Below are 15,021 nucleotides of genomic sequence, written 5' to 3'. Positions count from 1 at the left end.
GAGGCACTCATGGATACTGATCAGAATTTCTGTCACGGCTCTCTGCTTCAAACTCAGTGCAAATAAAATACTGGATGTCACTATGACTTGACTCTTCTTGCTCCCCATGGATTTGGTCATTCTCACTATGGTGTCACACTCAGGTCGGTGTTTCATTGTACCTGACAACAACTTACTTCCACCATCATGAGACTCAAGTCAAGAAAGAAATAAAACTAAAAGGATACTACAAAAGCAAGTCGAGATTGTGATGTACATCCAGATCTAAAAGTGGTTGGTGAGGTGAAAGCCTGCTTTACATTTAGCTAATTTTTCAGAATCTTTCTCTAAGCATCCACTACTGGCCCTCATTTCCATCAGACATCCCCAGGAAAAGGAGGAACACTAGAAACCCTCTCCATACTTGAGGGTGGGAAAAGAAGGACACAGATGTAGGAATCCAAATGAATGATGGCATGACAGTGCCTCTTGTATATGTTGCCAGCTGAAGGGCTTAGAGGAAAGAAGATACAACACAGAGAATTCAGGGCTGATGGTCACTGAAGGTCACTCTCCTCCACTCACTTCTCCCCAAGTTTCCACAGCATAGTTTCCCAACCACTAATGAAATCTAATTTTAAATTCCATGCAGATGGAAAAGACTAGTTTATTCACTGTGTGTAATCAGAACTTTAAAAAAAAAAAAAAAAAAGGCAGGGTAACCCAACAAGATACCATCTGTCAGAAATCTTAGGACTGAAAAATATTGACATGAAATCTACTTCCTGCCTAACAGAACTGGTATAAATTCAAAGGATGTCATCCATAAAATTAGCTCATTCTCACAATTGGGTTGGAATACTTTTTTTTTTTTTCTGAAACATGTCCAGTTTAATTTAAACATTCATGTGCACAAGAATGGCCTTGTAGCTTCTGTGGTATGTAGACATGGTCACAAAAGAATTGAGGCATTTTGGAGAGGTACAAAGTACTGCTCTATCCCAGTCTGTAGAAAAGAGAGAACTGATGTGCTAGAGATATTGCATTTATATCTCACTTAATTTGTTGTAATGGGTGAATGGAGGGAGGGAGGGAAGGAGGGATGAAAAGAAAGAAAAAGAAAGGAAAATTAGTCAAACAGGGAAAAAACCAGTCCAAAGCCCAATGAAAAAAGACAGAGGTTTTTTTCAGAATTTTCTGAGTACAAAAATCAGTGTGTAACAAGAGTTTACAAGGCTCAAAAAAGACATGAACATGAAAATTCCATACAGGCAAGGTTTTTTGTCCTTTTCATCCTTTAAGTCATGCAGGACCATGAGTAGAATGAAATTTTTAAACCTATGACTTAACAACAAATAATTTATGATTAGTGTATTTTTGTCTTCATGACACTAAGTTAAATAGTTTGATAATACCTCAGTGAAAAACATGACTATTCTTTCATAAATTATCTTGAAAATAGATATGTCTGGATTTTCATAAATCAGATGCTCAGAAACGTCACATTGCAAATGAATGTTAGAACATGAAACATTGCAGTGCATCTTCTGGTCTGACATCTACCTGCTCTATTTATGTACAAGCTGGGTTGTGGAGGGGTCTTGTTTCATTTTAGTAGTTGAGAAAATTACTGTGATCATATAGTTTAATACATAAAAGAATCATGTAATGGTATCATTCATTTCACATACCATGACAAATATGGTACCAATCAGAAAGTTTTTCTGAAACTTACCTTTGTGATTTCAATTAAAGGAAGGCAAAAACACAAAACAAAACAAAAATAGAAATCTGTTGAATAATACAAATTTTCTCCAAATGATTTTTCCATATTTGCTGCCAAAATAAACACATGGTACATGTTAGTCTGTCGGGTCCACATTAATTTGTCGGCTGTAGGAACTGCCGTGATCCACTTGCCAAAACCTGCTGCACTAAATCCCACTGTTTTTAAATTGTAACTCCAAACATCCTTTTAGGCTTGCAAAGGATTTTAAGTGCAACTTACATGTATAACATTTCTAAAATTATTCTCTGCACATCTTGAAAGTCTTGCCAAAGAGCAATAGGACCAACCTGGTCACAAGTTGATTTTCAGTTCCTTTTCTATCTAATTGCACAAGTTTTAAAATAGTGTCACTGTCATCTGTGACACAGAAGGCGAGGATGTGCTAAAGTAGTTTGATTCACTTCTTCCGAGCTGTGCAAGTAGTCCAGAGACCAGCTGTGACTTGACATAGTAAAGGATGTGGGATCCTGAGATTTCACTGCTTTCTATGGAAAAAGAGACCTCATCATGGTCTTTTAATATGCAAGTGGACTTTTTGACATTCTTTAAGCATACCTAATTTTTTTAAGGATCCTTGATGGTGTCATCCAACACATAGTTTCTTTACTAGGTTATGTTCTGATGAGAATCCTCAGTATGTCGCTCTAAAACAATCCACAGGAAATTAAAGAGGAACTCACAGGCTGTCCACTGATGCAAAAATTTAGACTTTGTGCCTGTGTATTGAGAGAACAACTTATATCAAATTTCTGGGTTAAAAATTGTTCCTTTTTTACCATTGAATTAGAAGAGTCCTCAATGTCTTCCCACATATGTAACAAATCTTTAGGAGATAGAGTAAACAAAAAAGTCTTACTGTGATCATTATTAAAATTTTCTTTGTGGCACATAAAGGCTGCACAGTCATAACTGGGTAACTGCTTGGGCCAGGATGAACAAAATGAAGTAAAACAAAACCAGGATAGAAAAGCAGGCATAGGACTCTGAGACCAGCTGGAGAAGTGCAGAATAAAGACATGAGAGAGGGAAACCAAGAAAAAAGCAGCAGTTACTGAGATGGGGAGGTTTAATGGTGTGAGAGGAGAAGAAGAAAGGGAGGAAGCCATAATCACACTTCTATGGCTCCTGCATTCCCCTGCCTCCCAGCCAGAAGCAGCTGCCTGCACACTGGCACCCAATATTGCGCTCTGGCACCCCTCTTCATGCACACTGACACCATGATACACCACTGTTTTTCCTCAGCAGTCATTTTTAAGGACACTGGGGAAAAAAAAAAAAAAAAAAAAAAAAAAAAAAAAGAAAAAAGAGAGAGAGAGAGAGAGAGAGAGAGAGAGAGAGAGAGAGAGAATCCCTGAAAAGATTAGTGGCCAGTCTGGAGGGGTTTTGGTAGGTAGGAAAAGGGAAGCTGATGCATATAACCTAATTGCAGCAGAACAAATTTCCCTCACTAAATTAGTGCTTATAACATAAAATTCTCAAGTGTACCACAATTTTTCCAAATGAGGATTTCTCTCTTTTTAGCTAAAGCAAAAGAACAGCTGATTTAATGCATTTCAGAGGTATGTGGCTTGATCTATAGTCTAAATGTAACTTTCTTCAGGGTGCAATCATTAATTCCAGGATCCAAAAATGGCAACAGGAAAGGAAGTGCTTGGGAGACCCCCATTGACACCACCAGCTTACATCTTTGCAGCAAGTGAGATCAATAAGAAGAAAATAAGGAACGTGAGGATTATTCTCATTCAGGATATTCAGCCAACACATTTCAGCATTTTTTCTCACCTCCACTCTGAAAATTAATTTTCAATTAGGAGCCTTTTAAATATACATAAAAAGAGCATTGAGACACATTTCATTATTTCCTTTCAAATAATATTTTACCTCTGCATAATATTGACAAACATTTCTAAACCATTTCTGCATTTAATTGCTTTACTCAGATCCTTGGTGAATTACAGGTTGTATTATCTCAATATATTTTCACCTAGAAGATTTTGGTCTCACTTTATTAAAAACACAAGTAAGAAAACCTTGATGGCTGAGCAGACTGAAACTATTGGATGGTCTATTACCTGTCACAATTTTTCTATAATCTTTTGATGTAGAGATGACCTAAATAATTTCACATACCTCCTAACTCAGGAAAGAAGCCTGAAATAGACCACATTTTTCCTTGATTTGTTTGCCATTGTGACTGAAATTTGTGGAAGAGAAAGGCATTGAACATCTCTTATGCCCAAGACTCTCTACCTGATGAATAAAGAGTCCCTTCTAGACTTTTTTTTCCATTCATGTTGCGTGGCCATCTATAGAATAAGTGATTTTCAGATGAACCACAACCAAAAAATGAAAATATCCTTCAACAGCATATTTCTCCTCAATTTCCTAAAATTTTTTTATCCTGTTCGTAATTCTCATATTAATTTACAAAATCATTTCCAGAAACTGACAGAATAGACTGTGAAAACACAAACACATATACAGATGATATACAGATACAGACACAAAGCGATGCAATTTTAGGAAGAAAAATGCAGATAGGAAATATGTGCTGAGAATGGAACAGGACAAAGTCTTTGCACAGAAGTCTGGGCAATAAACAGTAGAGTCTTCAGAGTATCTCCAATTTTGGATGGCACACAGACACAGAGAGCAAGATCCTGGCTAGATCTCAGCCAGTAGCACGACTCCCATTCGCGTCAGTGCGGTCATGACTCGATGCACAATGCATGGAAGAAACTGCCAGCTCTTCTGTGCTCCAGGGAAGAAGAGAGGGCCTGCACCACCTTATACCTATCCTTAAGTGATGCTCAGCTCTCACATCACTCCAACCTTTGAGATTCTTCTCAGGACAACTGCATTTGGTTTTGATTCATGTGGAAATCCGCACTGATACACAGTTTCCAAAGCCTGTATGTGTCGCCAGCTAACCACAGAAGAAGCGGATTCCAGCGTTTCCTGTGACATTTAGGAGGAAAGTCAGGCCAGCTCTGCATGGTTTTCAAAAATCCCAGTCTTCACATAAAAGTTGTTTTGGGGGAAGGAGAGGAACACTTGAGTGCCGCAAGCATAACCAGTTTCTCAAGAAGTTGTTCTGCTCCCTGCAGTTGGCCAAGACAGAAAACTTCTAAATTACTATCTTCACCACAGGCACACATAAACTTTACTGGTTCAGAGGAAATAGCAAACCATGCCTGTGCTTCAGAGATGAAGCCAGACTTTTTGTTCCGTCTCTAAACAGAACACGATTTTGTTTCATAGCCCCTTTTTTACGCTTTTATGTTTTCCTCCTGGAACTTGTGCTTCCCTGTGAATTGAGCAGTCAGCTCCCATGTAAGGCCAAGTGTGCTTTATGACTCACAGTCTGTCTTCAGTGTTGACAAAACTTACCCTATTTCATCTTCATCTTTGAGATTATAAAATCTGATTCAGGGACCAGAGGTTTTCCTGGGATCAGTAATGTTCAGGGAAATGTCAGGGAAAGGAGGCAATCTAGCCTTGGGGACAAAGGAATGAGATCTTGCCCTGGGCAGCCCTGAAGTGCCCCAGTGATGTTTGCAGAATATGGGGCAGTAAGGGTAGTATCTGGACCCCCTGGGAACACATGTAGAAGGGGCTTAGGGATATATTCCACTGAGTAACACAGGGACAAAGGATTTAGTGGTGTTGTGCACAGGTGAGACTGTTCCAAATGCAGTAGTTAATCTCCATGCTTTGAGGGGTGAACTTGCAGACACACATTTTAACAACCCCTAACATAATTATTTCACAGATCTACAGGTTCTTCTCCTGTTTAGACCATGCTTTCTTATTCAAAATGTCTAAAAATCATACTGCAAACCTGTGTACCTGCAAGTCAGATAGAACCCAATATCCCTTCTCAGCTCCAGCAAGGCTTGCCACTGCAATGTCTTTCAGCTGATGCTAAATGTTTCCTACTTACCAGATTCTGCAATATCCATGTAACATTCTGCTTGCAAGTGGGCATCCACTTATTCATGTAGCAGTTGGAATATGCTATGGCTCAATTTAGTGCTATTTGATAAGGCTTAAGAGGGTCATAGGAAAACTGTACCTGTATGCCATGACTTCTGCATATGGTTACAGCAAAGAAACAGAAAAGTAGCTTTGAGAAATATGTTGTGAGATTTGGTAGAACATTAAACCACGATTAATCAAGTATAACATTTTCTTTTAGCTGGTACTGGTGAACAAAACATGTTCTTTAAGAGGGCTGATCCAGGACTATCCTGTCAGCTACTGTTTAGCTGTCCTGAGGACTGCTTTGCAGTTAGTCACAACTTTGGATTCAAGATTTCTTACCATTGTATTTTTGCCTTCCACAGGTGAGAACCAAAGGCTGCCTACTCTTGCCCTTTGAAAGAAGAGAAGGAACAAATGTAGGCTGTGTAGATGGAAATACAGTCTGAAAGACAAACACTGCTGCCATTTCTGCCATACATAGTGGGAAAGACAGAGGTACCAACTACTGGTTTGAGAGGTTTGTTCTGTGTTTGTTTATCTGTTGTGTAATAGAAATAGAATTCTCCACAGCTGGTATCCCACTGGAGCCCCACTGGTGTTCTCCACCACTCCAAGAGCTGGCACTAGGATGGAGCCACAGCTCAACACACATCCAGAGCTGGGAACAGCTGCCCCTTACAGTTCTGCCCTAACCAGAGCTGTTAGCCATCCCCGGCTGGGCAGTGGTTTGTGAGGAAAGAAGCACAAGGAGAGCAGCTGGGCAGCAGTGTGAAAGTTAAAGGCCCAGGCAGGTCAAGGGGCACAAAAAGGGAAAATAAAGCACCACACCCTGAACTGCACCCATTCTAACAGAAGAGAGCTGGAGACAAGAGAAGACACACATGACTGCTGGGATCCCTGTCAGTGGTGAGTCCAATTCTATCCATCATTTTCTTCAGGGTTCTCACTTGGAAACACAGAAGTAGCCTGAGAAATGCCTCAGGATGCAAGAAAAAGGGCATGGATTCTTTGAGAAGAAAAAGAAAAAAAAACTGATAGAGCAAATTTCTTTAAAAACAACAAAGTAACACACTAAGATCCTCGCTTTGATCAAAAAATGAACAGGTGCACTCAATGGTTATTTATTATTAAAAAAAAGAGATTGGATTTACTCTGTCTAGGTTCAATATCTGTAACCCTTCAAACTCAGCTGTTTAGCATAGCCCATTTGGCCTATAACTGACTTAGAAGCCTTTCAAGGATAGAATCAAGGTATAAATGCACAAAATCACACAATGTGTTGAAGGATTTACCACTATCTTCAGTGTGCCCTCCTCAAAGGAAAATTGTCTTGTTCAAAATATAAGGGGGAGGCAGGGGCGTGAGTTACTGATTGAACCATAGGAACAGGTACTGGTTTGGGGTAACACTTATTTGGTAACGGTACAATTCCATTCATTTCTATAAACTAAACCTGGCTGGAGCAGTGTACTAATATGAGGTGATAGTGTATATATTGATTTAATAAGTGTAGATGTTACAAACATTTTAACGCATGCATACTGTTAGATACATGTCCAAGGAAGATGAAAATGGGCAATATCAGATTGAGCAGGATATTTGACCAAACTAAATTACCTAGAGCCAGACTAGTTATATTTGGAATTATTATTACCATAAATTCAGTACATTATCCTGAGGAGAAAACCTCTTTCAGTGTTCAACCACATCGAATCTGTAAATCAGACTGCAGCTTTGTTCCCTGTCGTAAAAAACTCATTGCCTTACCATGAACTGTTAGTTAAGAATTTCTTCCAGATAGATTTAGTTCCATTACTGTCTGTGTCATGTTTATCATTTTTTTATTAACATAAGCATATTATATTAATCAGTTACCCACAACTCTGATGAATCAATCATGTACTTTGTAGTTGTTTTATAAATGTGTTATTCTTCTATATTAGTCTGATTTGTTAATACTGAGCTGACTGACCTCCATTCAAAATGTGCACTGTTAAATTCAGGACCATACATCATGTACTTCTGTTTCCCATTTTTTATCTGCAAAAGGGCTGTGGATGAACTGGAACCAACTATTAAAATTTGCATTAATAAGTAATGAATATTTTCAAAATTGTCAAAAGTTCTACTGAATGTGGTTGTTACAAACTGACATTGATCTAGAGAATGATTAAATGAGCATATTCAAACACCATTTTACTTTCATTCCCTGATTCCAAAATTAAATTTGTTTTTTGTAAAAGATGCCAGGTTTTTTACTTGCTTTCAAAGACAGCACTTTTCCTTAACAAGGAACTGTGTTGAAACCATCAACTCATTTCATATACTAAACCACAAAGACATGACCCTTCATTTTGCTCACAGCTCTATAAATTGCTATTTTTTTTATAAATAGCAATGATAAAGCTATTTAAATTAGTCAGAATGAACACAAACAAATCAGACTTCATTTCACACACCAAATGTTTGTGGTAGGAAAATTTGGGGAGAAGAAAAACAAAACCAGGAAGAAGATGAAATTTCCTGTTTGCTGCAGAGAAGCGATCGGTCTTTAGCTGCATATTTCTGAGATAAATATTTAGTAAAATAGTCTCTTTGAAAAAATTTGGAATTTTATTGCTGAAATCAGCTATGAATTTTTGCTTCTTGACAGAGGCTGAACTGTGTTCTTTTCTACAAGACAGGAATTTTACTGCCTTGAACTGCCAGAACTTTTCATCCAAAATAATAGACAAATGCCTCAAATTAATTCTTCAAAAACACATATTTGGCTATCAGGCAAAGTAATCTCACCAAGCAATAACACTTTGTTACCAGAAGGGTATAAATTATTGCAGACTAAATTCAGTGAATGCATATTTTACACGTACATCTTAAATATATGTTGTATGAGTATATATAGGAAGGAAATGTTTCATTTTTTTCAAAGAAGGTATTAATTTACTATCTATCTATTTTGAACTAGGCATGTTATCTCTTCTAGTGGATTACTATATTTTGTGTGCCTGATACAAAATGGGTCACTGGAATCTAAATTTTAATTTAGACAAGAAAGTAGTGCCTGGGTCTGTGTAAACAACAATCCTTGCTTGCCCAGAGAGGTCTGCAGAGCCATGAGAGGCTCTTGGGGATGGTGCTGTCCAGGGCCAGGAGCTGGACTCACTGATCCATGTGGGTGTCCTCCAAATCAGCTCATTCTGTGGTTTTGTGCAATTCTGTGATTAGACACATCTCCTATTCCAAGGCTGCTGTGCTTTCATGAGAAAAGCTTTTAGCCTGACTTTCTGATGTCTTAGCTAAATGCCTTGACCATTGGAGTACCATGATAAATGTGATAATAACATCAAGTCTCCCCTCTTTATCTAAGTGCAGTTTCCATCTCCAAGCAGATGAGCCAACGGGAACAACTGCTCCAGTGACTTCCTGGAGGTACCATCACCAAAGGTTTTCAAGATGAAGCTGAACAAGGTGCTACATGACCTTATCTAGGCTTCCTTTCCTACAAAAAGTGGGACCAGGTGATCTTTTGAGGTCCCTCACAAGGTGTGCTGTTCTATGATTCTATGAACCCTCTCATTCCCACTCAGGTGCCTAACTCAGGATTGCAAGTCATTACTTGGGCATGCCCAGGAACACATCCCTATTAATTAGCTTAAGCTGTGTGCTGCCTGTAATGAATCTTGTTGTTAAGGAATACTCAGGGTGTGCAATGTGCAATGCAGCTCTGTCTGAGCTGTAGTCCTACCTCAAGAAGGTCTTTAATCTCCAGTGTGTCCCTGCTGGTGAGGAACAACCTGCTGTGTGTAGTGTATGCAGTGATAACTGAGATCATAAGACCTATACTTTATTTTTAATAAATTAAGCCTCATATAATTCCTTGCCATTCTTTGACACATTTTTTGCTGTCACCTATGTCCACAGAACCCTATTTGCAGGGCCCTCTCCTTCAGCATTCAGGTAGTTACATCTCGCTGCCTTCAAATGTATTGTCTAAGTTAGGCTAGACAGCTCTGTGGAAAGACCTACACCTACAGGCTATAGAAAAAACCCAATATTTCACCAGAAATTACATCACATGTTTTTAAAATATCAGATTTGCAGGGGAGGGGAGGGATGGACAGGGTTGGGGGGAATTGCTGCTGTTTAATGTTATTCTTACCATCCTCTCAGGTTTTACTGGAAGGTTCCTAAAACATCTTATTTAGGCGAGCATGGTAACAAGTCTATAGCTGCACAGAAGACAGAAGGTGATCTTTTGTCGTGTCATGTTGGCACAAAAGCCTTAGCTATGACAATGCAGATAAAGCCACTTTAAAGGCAGGCATTTTGCTTGAGCATTTAGCTAAGCTGAGGCCTGTCTTTCACAAGGCTTTTTCATCTGCTCAAAAGATCAGTCATATTGCAAATGAAGAAGTGTTTATAACTCAAATGCCCAAGTCTGGACCTGATTTAAATGAATTCTGACCTGAAATGAAAACCATTCAGAGTTCTGATTTAAGCTGATAAAACGGGGCTTTGACTTTTAATTGTCATCTTAGATACTGAGGTGCAAATGTGGATTCAAGATGACTCTTACAACTGCTCTTAAATATCCCTTTAGGAAGGCAGCTTCCCAAAAGCAAAGTCACAGCATACTAAGGAGGAATTGCTCAAGACTTCCAGAATAAAACCGTGGAAACATTAAACATGTGCAAATTCATTCCATATCCTGAACTCCTGGAGTCTCAGAGCAGACTAAAATTAGCATAACATTTCTGAGGTGAGACCTCTGTTAAATGCTTCCCAGACATTTCTCCACTGGAAAACTTCTCCAGTGAGCAGAAGCAAATGGAGAAAAGCAAACAGGATTTGAGTATCCAAGTCCTTTAGGCATCTTTGGATGTCTTAACTGTGATGAAAACATTTTTCACAACAAACAGATTCTAGAAAATAAATGCAATTTATATTTGTATGTGTAAAATGTAATGAAGCAGACCAATGCCAATTGCATTACTTCCTTTTTCCTGATTGGATTTTATTCTGCTTAAAGGAAACACAGATTAGGTGTACCATGTACCATTAGCCTTCAACTAAATAAAATGTACCAAAGTGAAATGTAATGGTTTGTTTGCATGAATGATAGCTGTGAGATAATTTTAGAAAAAGAAACACCAATAAATATTTGATAAAGATGAAAGTGTCAACTTCAAAAATTGCCCTTAGAAAAAAATTTAAAGAAAGGCTCCTGTAGTACAGGCAGCAGTTGCAGAACTCAATTTTTTTTGTGTATGGCTGTAGCAATTATCTCCCATATCATCAGGTTATATGAAATTTCTTGCAACATCCAGGAATGGTAACTCAGATCTTCCAATCTTTCTGCTCTTTACTTTGTTTGACTACCCATAAAACATGAAGATTTTGAACTTTAAGGCAGTAAGTGAAACCAGACAATTATTTATTAACAACATCCAGCTGGAAAGCACTTTGATGGCAGAAGCAAACCTTTTTCAATATACACATGGCTAGATTCTTTTTGCATTAATTGAGATTGACTGCTCTTCTTTAAGGCTCCCCCAGAGCACACAGTAAAACACACTTTTCGTGTAAGGGCTCAACATACCAACATGTCTTGAAGCACACGTCCACAAATTGGAAGTACCCACACACTGGGCAGCTCTCACGTAAGTCACACAACTCTCACTCAACCCTAAAATTTCAACCTTTTGTTGCTGGGGTGTGCAAAGAATGAAACTGGAGTAGGAATCTATTCCTCCATGGATCTGTATTGCTGGGGATGTCCAAAAACTCCAAATGCTGTCTGCTGCTAGATTTTGTGAGGTGTCAGACAATTGTTCATCCTCCAAAGGACTGTCGGCACATTGAGCACATATTTGCAACTTGTGATAAGATTCCATATTTTACTGATAAATGTACTGTGGGAATACTTACTAAACTGTGAAAGATAATGAAATACATGCAAACCAATCCTGGGTTGATACCAGGATGAATTCTACCACCAGCATGCTGACATCATTCTGCTCAGAATAAGAACTAGTTTGTCCTCAATGGAGAGGTTTTGTTTTTGGTTTTTTGGTTTTTTTTTTTTTGTTGTTTTTTTTTTAATTGGAGTATATTGCTATGTTGACACTAGTGAATCAGATGTTCCCTGGATCTTTTTTTGGCATCTGGGCCAACCAACAAAGCAGACCTCTCATCCATATCCTCCTAGCTCTGCCAAAAGCAGAGCTAGTTTCAATAAACAGAAATGCTCCTTGGCACTGTGCAACTTACTAGCACAAATGTATTTTATGGGAGATGGGTTGAACCCCTCTATTGAATGTGCATTGTAAGAAAATTCAGTGACACCTATGATATCAGTCAGGATAGAACTTAGACAGAGCTTATTCAGTTTCAGCTATGAACATAGTTGCCTTCCTATGAGAGACTTGAAGGATTTGATTCCAAGTGCTTTGCAGACCTGCAGACTGGAAACTGAATACTCAGGGCAACTGCAAACATGAAAAACACTTTCATTCAGCTTTGCACAGAGCTACTAAGTTCAGACAGAGAAAGAAATATGCATTTGGATTCACTAACTACTCTCTGACTCCATTATTGCTGACTGCCTTGAACTTGGAGCTCAAAATATATTTACGTGATGCTGAGCTTAGAGAAATGTCTTTGCTGCATCTGTACAACACCAAGGGATCCCATTGCACAGATGGTCTCCAGTCACTGCATTTTTCAGCATAAGTGTGCATATATCAGCCCACAGTCCCAGTTCCTCAGCCTTCCTGCCCTACAGACCTTTGCATCCTTGCCAAGACATTGGACATCCCTAGGAGAACACAGATCCTATTCAACTAAATAAAAAAAACCCTCAACACACAGAAATCAGCTACAAATGTTCAGGATAGCAAAACAAGCCAAAGCGTGCTTTTCTAATTTATTTTCTATATTTAAAAAAAGAAAATGCACTGAACATTTGTAGTTCATTTGTGATATTATGACTTCCTTTACTGCATAGCTTTAATTTGTTTGTCTTATATTTTACCATTGTTGGCTGTTGTTGTCTCCTGCTTTTATCCATATTCAGAGCAGATCTTGAAGTCTGCCTCACTGTTTCAGGAGAGCATTTATTATGATAGCTGCCATGGATATTCTCTGCTAGATGTTGACCTGTTTTAAGAAGAGATCAAGATTAGGCAAAATAAATGAGATAATGCCTGTCTTTGTTTAAAGAGATCTAATTGTCAAAGCACATTCCTATTACAAGTACACACATTTACACATTTTTGTGCCCAACCTCAGTGTAATTGTGTGGAGGAGTGCAGCCTTTTGGTCAGATAATGAATGTAACACATGATAGAGCACTATAGTACAATGTTTTTTCTGGCATGAGCTCAGGATGACTGCAGTCATTAAGGGTGAAGCCATATTATTAAAGGACACACTCCCAGATTAAGCAGAAGAAATCAAAATAAGCAGTCTAGTTTGTAAGTGTAGTGATACTGAAGTGAATTTAAAGGCTAACAATTATATATATATATATGTGTGTGTGTGTATATATATATACATAACAAATATTCTTTGCCTATTAAAAGAACACCTATGATAGATGATATACATGTGATGCACACATATATATATATATAGGATAGGCTATATTTGCTTTTTAAAGCTGTAATACTTTCAGCACCACTGATTAAAACCCAGTGCAATTGTTGCTGACTGTAGAACTTCAGCCTAATGATGGGTGATGAAAACTGTAGCAGTCATTGGTGAAAGTAACAACCTGAGGGGTCAGGAATGAGGACAGCAAACTGAAATGCACCTGAGCTCACAGTGGGGTAGCAAATGAAAGAGGAGAAGCCAGAAAATATTCAAATGCTGTGTTGGCTCTGTCCTAAGAATCTTTCTGCATCCAGTTTGCCAGCAGGAGAATGTTTGTCCTATATCTGACCACTCTTGATGACATCTCAGACTGTAGGAAAGACCCACAGACCCTTCCCAGGCTAGGAAGGAGCCTGGCCAAAGTAACTGCCAGGTGTTGAATAACAACATCTGGGGATGTTTGTCAGAAGAACTGGGGAGGTGCAGGTTTGGGTGTGCAGCAGCCTCTATAAAAAGTCAGCTTCCAGCATGCAGGTTTGGTGCCTGAAACAAATGGGGCTCAATTTCAGACCTGAACCCACACTCTAAGACAAAAGAAGTTGATTTTTAAGGAGCAGCAGATATAGAGTCATTGACATTACTCTTAACAATCTGTTGTCAGATGAGAAAAGGCAATAGGGGCTTTTCCCATAGCAAACTGCATCCTACATTGCTTATCTCATGCAGGATGGTCTACTAACCTCAAAAGCAAGCTTTTGTCAAGTACAGACAGCCACAAAAGAGTCATTTAGTTAAATTATACTGATAATTTAGTAACAGACTGAAAACATCAATGTTTGCATTCTTCTTAGACAAGGAGTATATTGATTTTTACCTTTCTACCTTGATCCCAATGGTCATCAGTTTCCTCACAGAGGAGGTTATTTTCCATTACTACATTATATGCATAAACTTAAACACATAAGCTTCTAATTAATGTTTATATGCATGTAGCTGTAGATACCCCTATGGCACGTACTCCCTATGCAGTAGTTGATACTTCTGCAGAAGTGCAGAAATATGTGAAAATCCCTGTTGATTTCATCAAGGCTCCTCAGAAAGTACAGTAGTCATCCCACAGAAATCTGATTAGTAGCTCTGTCCTTAATCTGCGGAGACCATCACTACCTTTACAAATGAAAAAATATTTGCTGCAATCCAGCACAAGTTCTGTCCCTGTGGGAGTAGGAAGGAACAGTTCAGCCATTCCTCAGTGAAACAAACCCAAAAATTTATTTTAAAGCTGAGCAAACAACCTCTTCTCAAGGATTTATTTCCTATGCAATTACTTCTACCAGGAAGTAATTTCTCTCTCTCTCCTAGGACCAGAGAAGGTCTAAAGGGGAGTTTAAAAGCAATTCCTATTTTGAAAAGACTAACAGTAAGGAGTACAACTTCAACATAATTTTCCTGTGATGATAGGAGAGATATTTTTCTTCTGTCTTTTCAAGATGTTCCATGACAGGTTAAGAAATTGAAATCTTACCTCTAATTCCAGTCCTGGTGAACAAATAAATATTGATCCACTATCACAAAACAACTACTAAGCATGTTAATGTTCTGAAATTTGATTTCCAGCACCCAGAATCCTGAATACCTTTATGGCAGCCTGAAGAGAAACACAGACAGAAAAAAAA

This window comes from Passer montanus, unplaced genomic scaffold, assembly GCF_014805655.1.
Source record: "Passer montanus isolate IOZ18808 unplaced genomic scaffold, ASM1480565v1 scaffold79, whole genome shotgun sequence".
Lineage (NCBI taxonomy): Eukaryota > Metazoa > Chordata > Aves > Passeriformes > Passeridae > Passer > Passer montanus.
Note: the sequence above shows the minus strand (reverse complement) of the source record.